Source organism: Schistocerca cancellata, chromosome 7 (assembly GCF_023864275.1).
Source record: "Schistocerca cancellata isolate TAMUIC-IGC-003103 chromosome 7, iqSchCanc2.1, whole genome shotgun sequence".
In the NCBI taxonomy this organism is placed as follows: Eukaryota; Metazoa; Arthropoda; class Insecta; order Orthoptera; family Acrididae; genus Schistocerca; species Schistocerca cancellata.
In genome coordinates this window covers 608,842,039-608,851,208 of record NC_064632.1, presented here as the reverse complement: position 1 = coordinate 608,851,208, position 9,170 = coordinate 608,842,039, and the positions used below count along the sequence as shown (strand labels likewise).

The 9,170-nt window shown below is 41.1% G+C and overlaps 1 protein-coding gene across 1 annotated transcript in view; it reads left to right on the top strand.

Moving 5' to 3' along the window:
• The first annotated feature begins 7,307 nt into the window (after nt 1-7,307).
• Nucleotides 7,308-9,170, top strand: part of LOC126092482 (TRAF3-interacting protein 1) — a 229,920-nt gene continuing 228,057 nt past the window's right edge. Inside the window, exon 1 of the mRNA XM_049908100.1 lies at nt 7,308-7,454. The gene's annotated coding sequence lies outside the window, so the exon portion shown is untranslated. The remainder of the gene's footprint in view (nt 7,455-9,170) is intronic.

Below are 9,170 nucleotides of genomic sequence, written 5' to 3'. Positions count from 1 at the left end.
AAATCAAAATAATCACAATGAGATTTCAGTTGATTGAATCTGTCATCCAAAGATGTGGTTACTATATCTAAAAGATAATAGTAGAATTTACTCTTATAACATTTTGTTGGGTCATCTATTGTCTCATCCCTTCCTTCATAGGTAAAGTGTACTTCTTACTTCGTCGCCAGAAACACTTATCCGTGGTAACGTTAGATCTTCTAGCTCTGATTCTCTAGCCAATTCTTTCGAACCCGTCAAGAAAGACACAAACTTTTCTTCTGTTCTGCAGGTCTCAAAATACGCTTTCATTTTTTCAAGCATTTCCACCCCCATCAGGAACATTTATGTCAGTTGTCTGGAGGGTCTTACTGACTACACTGATGTGAAGCAGAACGTCGTACCAGATTACCAGAGAAGTGAGAAAGGTGTAATTTTTTATTTGATTCACAAGTTTCGTTGCTTTGTGAGCGGTCATGCCATCGAATTCTTCTGATGTCTGAAGCAGTGCATCATAAACGCCTCCAGTTTGAAACCTCAGGGGAGTAAGTGCATCGATGCGACTTCCCCACCTGGTATCGCTCAGTGGCTTCAGAGACAGGCTAGGCAGATACTTCTTCAAGACATCCCAACATCGAACGGAGGATGAGAAGAAGTCATACAAGCTTGTAACTGTCGAAAACATGGAAACAACATATTTAGAAGACATAGCGGCATCATTTACAACAAGATTCAATGAGTGACTGCTACATGGTACATAAAATGCTGTCTTGTTCATATCTGAAATTCTTCTGGAGACCAGACTTCTTTCCTTTCATGTTTGCTCCGTTGTCGTATCTTTGCCCTCTCATATTACACAATAGGATTTTTTTTATCTTCCAAGAACTTGAGTATGACCTGCGTCAAAGTGGAGCTTGAAGAATTGGCCACTGGAAGAAATCCCAGGAAATGCTCCCGAATTCGGACATCGTATACCTCGTTGAGTCTTGTCTCCTGGACGAAACGTACCACAACTGTCATCTGCTCAACTTTTGAAATATCTGGTGTGCAGTCCAGAATTATACTGTAGTACTTTGCAGATTTCATCATTAATAGAATGTTGTTGGTTATGATGATCCATCCAATAAGATGAATTATTCCATTCTGTGTTTCTTTTCCAAGATAATGATGACCCTTGTTTTCACCTTGCTTTGTTCTGTGCTGATGCTCCATCATCATAGTGTCGAACTTTCCGAATAATTCAACGAGTTTCAAGAAGTTCCCTTTATCAGGCTGAAAGAGTGTATCTGTACTTCCTCTCAAAGGCAGACATTGCCGACCCAGGAAATGAATTATTGCTATTAAGCACTCAAGAACATTTTTCCAACGTCCGCTTTCAGTATTCAGAAGCCTTTGATGATGGGCGTCGACAGTTCGTGACTTTTTCAGTCCCTCAGGAAACACGATCCACTTTTTATGTGAATTTAAATGCTCGGTAGACTTCCCGTGACTTTCTAGATACGAATCAAGGTGCTGCCAGTCGCTTATAGCGTTCTTTGCAATTTTTACTGTAGATGACGAAAAAAGTTTGCAACAAAAGCAGAACACAGCATCCTTGCTCTTTCAGTATACCAACCAATGTCTATCTGCTTCTTTTAAATTCTTCAGCGAATAGCTGTAGTGCACAGGACTGAAACGCCGGTTGTCCGTGTTTTTAGGACATTCTTCAGCTTCCTTAATGCGCTCGGGAGGACCTCACATGACCAAAGTCGTTCGAATGCAGTCGGTAATAATTTCCGGCCATCTTCCGGGATCTGAGTCAATTGTGTCTTCCAGTTTAAGCTCACCTTCAATCCCTTCTCCAGGGGTGAGTACCTCGGCTGATGTGCCTCCGGTATTTTCCGAATCAGGTCGCCTAATTTCAGTTCTGCCTGATGTTTCAATCTCGGAGCTTTCGTCACAAAGCAGGTCTTGAGTCCAGACGAGGTCTGTTGAACATGTTGTGGATGGCCCACCGTCAGCATTGCTACTGTATGTGGTGGTCGCAGTACTGTGTTCGTCAACTTTCTGATCATGTCCTGAAGATAAAGATGTAGCTGCAGTAGCCCCAGTAGTTTCTGTACTTTGAGGATCTATTTTTCCACCCTAGCCGCTGCTAGATCGTTCTCTCTTTGGCTTGAAATATCGTTGTAGCGCAACCATTTTGCTTCTTATCGTCATATTCCTTCAGTGCCTGTCTTTTCCTATATTCACTGTCAGTCAGTCTTTTTCTACCGTCGGCCATGTTTCTATCCAGCCTGCAAAAAGAATGACTACGAGAAACTAACTGTTGATGTCAGTGTACTAACTTTATTTGTAACACACTTCGCAGACAATTTCCAGCTATTCTACTGCATGTAAACGGAAAATTGTATTACTGTAGGATACACTGTTCAGGAGATGAAATCATAAGAATTGAGCTGCATGAAATTGAATTTCAGGCAGAATTTCACTACAGACGCAGATAAAATGGTCAAAGAATCGGGCAGAAGACAATGGAGAGGGGAAGCATAAGGAGATGGAGTACCGAAATAATGCAATAAATACACACCTTGGCATCGACGGGTACTAATGCTAGTCGAAATATATTAACTCACTGCACTGCTGTTGTTCATTTCAAAGAAATGAACTCGACATCTGTCGTAATTTCCATGTGTCACTTCTTTTGTGTCTGATTATGGAATAAGGGGTAACAAAAAAGCCATCGCTGTATCACTTCACTTTATTTTCATTCTACCTTTTGGGACAACGCGTGCTTATTTGCTGACTTGCCAAGTTTTGAAGTAACAGATCACAAGAAAAATAAGTTTTCCTTTTCTGAAATCTTGAAGTTGAAAAATTCTAATAAGTGCACGTGCAATACTAATTGTACGTCATCTGAAAAGCACTCACCTGTTACGTCCCAAGTTGCAAGAAATTCAGACGCACCAATTCTTCTGTTCTTACGAAACGCAGTGAAAGCGCTTCTCACCGATCTTGACTCCCTCGGCCAACAACCGAAACGAATTCTGTAGTTTTCGTTGTAGAGAACGCAACAATACCTATTGCCTGGAATGGCGAAGTGGTGATGCGGCAGTGCCAGGAACTAGGTCATGTGACGAGGTACAGCGAGACTACAGTTAAACTAGCGCCCAAGAAGAAGAAGCAAGAAGCTCACAATAAGTATGCGACCGATGATATGGATAAATGTATTGTTGTTGTTATGATCTTCAGTCCTGAGACTGGTTTGATGCAGCTCTCCATGCTACTCTATCCTGTGCAAGCTTCTTCATCTCCCAGTACCTACTGCAACCTACATCCTTCTGAATCTGCGTAGTGTATTCATCTCTTGGTCTCCCTCTACGATTTTTACCCTCCACGCTGCCCTCCAATGCTAAATTGGTGATCCCTTGATGCCTCAGAACATGTCCTACCAACCGATCGCTTCTCCTAGTCAAGTTGTGCCACAAACTTCTCTTCTCCCCAGTCCTATTCAGTACTTCCTCGTTAGTTATGTGATCTGCCCATCTAGTCTTCAGCATTCTTCTGTAGCACCACATTTCGAAAGCTTCTATTCTCTTCTTGCCCAAACTATTTATCGTCCACGTTTCACTTCCATACATGGCTACACTCCACACAAATACTTTCAGAAACGACTTCCTGACACTTAAATCTATACTCGATGTTAACAAATTTCTCTTCTTCAGAAATGCTTTCCTTGTCATTGCCAGTCTACATTTTATATCCTCCCTACTTCGACCATCATCAGTTATTTTGCTCCCCAAATAGCAAACCTCCTTTACTACTTTAAGTGTCTCATTTCCTAATCTAATTCCCACAGCATCACCCGATTTAATTCGACTACATTCCATTATCCTTATTTTGCTTTTGTTGATGTTCGTCTTATATCCTCCCTTCAAGACACCATCCATTTCGTTCAACTGCTCTTCCAAGTCCTTTGCTGTCTCTGACAGAATTACAATGTCATCGGCCAACCTTAAGGTTTTTATTTTTTCTCTATGGATTTTAATACCTACTCCGAATTTTTCTTTTGTTTCCTTTACTGTTTGCTCAATATACAGATTGAACAAGATTGGGGAGAGGCTACAACCCTATCTCACTCCCTTCCCGACCAGTGCTTCCCTCTGATGTTCCTCGACTCTTGTGACTGCCATCTGGTTTCTGTACAAATTGTAAATAGCCATTCGCTCCCTGTATTTTACCCCTGCCACCTTTAGAATTTGAAAGACAGTGTTCCAGTCAACATTGTCAAAAGCTTTCTCTAAGTCTACAGATGCTAGGAACGTAGGTTTGCCTTTCGAAATTAGATTTCGTCTTCTGCAAAATTAATTGTGAGTAAACGCACGGCGCATAACAAGCTCGCAGCGCCCCACTCATAAGCATACTGGCGTGTACGCCAAATTGCTGCCCCATGTCTGTTCCTCCGGCGTAAACACGACGGTGCTGCCACAGTGGCGATAAAGAAATTAGGCCTCGTCCCTCCCTTGCTGAACAGGGGCGGCCGGCAGGAAGTGGAGGTGCCATGCCACAGTTCTAGAGATGGGGGATCCGCTCTTGAACTAATTCATAGAGTTCAATCTTTCAAAGGAGTGAACAATCAGTGATTCAGAAAAAAAGAACGGTAGCTCCAAACGTTTCCCACGGCAGAGAGAGAGAGAGAGAGAGAGAGAGAGAGAGAGAGAGAGAGAGAGAGAGAGCATATCAGCAGCGCCTCTACTGGTCAGAGCACAGTGCACGCCACACAACACAGCCAGCGCCGGCCTCTGCCCTGCTTCTACCTTGGCTGCCTGCATTGTGCAGTGCCCCCATTGGATTTTGTGTTTCACATATGCTGTGCCGTCTCTGTGCGTCGTCTGCCGCCTGCAGTGTCTGGCGAAGCGTAACTTCGCATCGCTCTCTGTCGGCGATCGTTTCAGTCGCACGTCCTGCCCTCTGGGCAGTTGATGCGAGCAACAGGACAGAGAGCCACCTAGCGGATAACATAGGAACTACTTGCAAAAACCCGCTCGCAAGGGAACGAACTATTTGTCTCGGAGCGGGTGAGTTCACCGCTACCCCCACCCGCGGAACTCGCCCGCTCAACGCTCGCCCCACCGTCTCGACTCTAGCCAGAGCGTTGAGCAAAGCTACTCAGGTGTCACGGCTGGTCTCTGCGGTCTCAGCTCACGCAGTAATACAGCTCGCGGCTCGACCTACTGTATGTTATGTATACATCAATTGTTTTTATTTTATTTTTATTTGTTTAAACTGATTAGATTAGGTTCCTGATGACTCTTACTATAGGATTTTTATTATGGACACTCGAATTTACGCTTTAATTACGAGCGAACCGATAAACGTATCGCAAAATGTGATACACCAATATTTTCCTTGTTTTATTCTGCGTAAGGCTATATGCAGCACTTTCGTTTTACAGTCAAATTTATATTTTTTTTAATTCTGGTACGGATTTTGCGATTTTAGGCGTCTTCGGAAGGAAACGTTCACTTTAAAAATATATGGCTTGCAATGTATTTGTATGAGGTTAATGAAATTTTAATACATTATAGCCAAATATATTGTTAATGTAAATCTCAAGTTACAACATTTTCCGATCACCCAAAAAACCACGATAGTGCAAAATAAATCAATAATCAAAAACTTTGTCATATCGTGGAAATTTCAATAAACAATACAAAATTCTTACTCATTATCTGTGTTACTTCAAAATAGGATCAAATAAGATCAAAATACAGGTATAGTACTGGAATAAACCAAGTTTAAAGGGCAATGTGCCTTCCATTTATTTTCTATTGTAAATGAGTGGTGAGTCATGAAAAAGAGCTAATTCATTTCAGGGAGTGAACAGTTCTGATCCAATCTCTGAAAAAAACAGTTTTGCCCATCTCTACACAGTTCCCGAAGCCGCTCCCTCTTTGCCGCCCCTCGGAAAGTGCCGCCCCGTGCGGCCGCAAGTTTCGCACGTGTCCTGCACCGGCCCTGTTCAGTGGTATACTGATGTGGCTCATCAATAAATCGAGAACAACTTGTTTCAAGTACTTGGAACCAATACTTTTTTAAAATAAGCTTGTCCTTTTGTACTTGTGTCCTGTGATGTTGTGGTTGCAGTTTATTCTTACGATGGGCACTTTCCTTGTCAAGTAATAATTTTGTACGAAGTCTAATGATTTGCACGTTTTTACATTTCACACGATTTTCCAACGCGTGAATAATTTCACGTAATCTAAGCATTTCATCTTCAAAAGATGTCTGTGTTGCAGATTCCGTTGTTAGTGATTTTATATATGTCTCTCGCGTAGGAACACTTGTGGTAGCTGTTTCTTCTGTGTTTGGAGACAGTTTTATTGTTTTTGCAGAACACTTTCACGTTTGTATGGCAATTTTCTCTTCATTGTCACTAGTTGCAGCTTATTCGGCACGTCAAATAACGTAGGAACTGCATTCCATACCAATGTCTTCTTTTCCGCGCTCATGAACTGGTTTGACTCGAAATGTAAAGCACAAAACTTCACGTTATTGTGCAAATAAAGGGCATCTTTCTGCAGCAGGTTCTGTCTTCTACTATTTAATAACCATTTCTTGCTCCTAAAAAAGAAAAACAGATTCAGTAATTCAATACAGTTTAGAAAAAAAATCTTAAATAAAGAGCGCTCTAATGTGATGTTTCATACCTCTCAGGGTCCTTAGAAAACCTGAAGAATGGTAAATGTGGTGTCTTCTTCCTATTATTACTGCAATTGATTGCGCTACATACATTGCCTTTCGTAAAAACCGTGTTAAAAGTGAATATAAACGATAGTGTCTACATTCACTGAATACCGTATTCAACAGCATAGCTTCTCCACCCCTTGGGGCGCTGTTGTCGCGGTATATAACAAAAATCAGCGAGAGTGTCGCGACAGTATATATTAGACTGTGATTTTCCGTCCACACTGGCGGCAAACATTTCTCGTTGTGTGTTCGCGCCGTCGGCAGTGCTCCTTGTATTATTGTGTTCGTATCGTCTGCTGTTGCGTTATGTCTGGTGTCGAAGAAACAATAATGATATGTGGTGCTGCATTATTAATACTAGAAGCTTTACTTACACAAACAAAATGAAAGGTGCCCTCATCATTGATGGAGAAAAACAGTCTATAGAAGAACTGGTGGGAATAACTCGCTACGTGACCTGAGTATGGAAGATGGCTATGGCTTCCGTAACTTCACTTGGATGTCATCTGCCGGTTTTGAATATCTGGCAAATACGATATCACCATTTGTTTTTTAGAAAAAAAGACACAAATTTCATGAAAGTGATTTGAATCAACGAAAGGCTTGCAGTTACTCTTCGTTTTCTGGCAACAGGAGAGTCGTTTCAGAGCCTTGCGTATTTGTTTCACATTCCGAAGCAAGCAATATCTCCAATAGTACCTGAAGTATGTGAAACTGTGGTGGAAGTACTGGAGAATTATGTAAAGGTAAGTAAACGAAAAACATCGTTAAATAAGCATCTTTTCGAAATGTTGTTTATCTACTACATTACAGATCTCATCAAACACAACTTCTTCAATTGTGTTATCACTGTCTTCATAACTCGTAAATGTAACGGGGGAATTATTACTTGATGACGATGACCCTGCCACATTCATACCCACTGTCGACTGCTGATTTTCCAGATATGCTACATGCTGTTTCGTTAACATTTCATTAAGGAAAGCCATTGTTTTTGCTCTTTGTAACTCTGACAATTTCCGTAACACTGATGCCACATACTCCCCATATGTACTACAGTCATCGTTCTTGTTATCGTCTTGTTTTTGCAGCACTTTAGTTAATAATTGAGACGCAATCTTGTAGGGTTGCTGCATATCTTTCTCTCTCCCATCCTTCTAATTTTTCGTGGTGGAGGACTGGAAGGTCCAGCCGCAACAGCTTCATCTTTATTTATCCCCTCTGGTGAAAGTACAAAAACCTGAAATAAAATTTACCTACAATTTCTTGTACGCAGATATCGGCTGTCAAGGCAGATCAGATGGTGGTGTGTTCAAAAACGAGAGCGTAAGTAAGTTAATTAACAAAAAGAAACAACTTGCCGCTACAAGCTGAATGCTTACCATATGGCACAAAGGCCCTGCCATATGCTTTTGTAGCAGACGATGTGTTTCCTTTAGAGGAAAACATGTTAAAGGTTCAAAAGAAAGAGTTTTAAACTACAGACTTTCTAGGGTCACAATGGTTGTTGAGAACACTTTCGGCATTATGACTTCAACAGACACATAAGTCAAATCAAATCAAAACCTTATGCAGCACGCAAGATTTATCTTGATCACCAAGTTTAGATCCAAAGTATGATACATAAACCTTTTTCACAAAGTCTGTAATGTTTCTTTGGTGTTTTTTAATCACAAATTTACCACAAATATAGCAAAAACTGTCAGCAGAAATTTTACAACAATGATTAGACATTGTACTGAGCACATACACAGGAAATGGGAAAGTGAGGTTAGGTTGACAGTAAACAAAACACCATCTGTTAACACAAAAATAGAATTGGCCTTTTTTGCCAGCAAATGTTTTTCAGCAATGCTACCAACGTTGTTTACATTCATTACACCTCCTTTTTAAATTATTTTGACTATATAAAAGCTAGTAGAAATCCTTGGGTAACAGAAGAAATATTGAATTTAATTGATGAAAGGAGAAAATATAAAAATGCAGTCAATGAAACAGGCAAAAAGGAAAACAAACGTCTCAAAAATGAGATCGACAGGAAGTGCAAAATGGCTAAGCAGGCACGGCTAGAGGACAAATGTAAGGATGTAGAGGCTTATCTCACTAGAGGTAAGACAGACACTGCCTACAGGAAAATTAAAGAGACCTTTGGAGATAAGAGAAACACTTGTATGAACATCAAGAGCTCAGATGGAAACCCAGTTCTAAGCAAAGAAGGGAAAGCAGAAAGGTGGAAGGAGTATATAGAGGGTCTATACAAGGGCAATGTACTTGAGGACAATATTATGGAAATGGAAGAGGATGTAGATGAAGATGAAATGGGAGATATGATATTGCGTGAAGAGATTGACAGAGCACTGAAAGACCTGAGTCGAAACAAGGCCCCCGGAGTAGACAACGTTCCATTGGAACTACTGACGGCCTTGGGAGAGCCATTCCTGACAAAACTCTACCATCTGGTG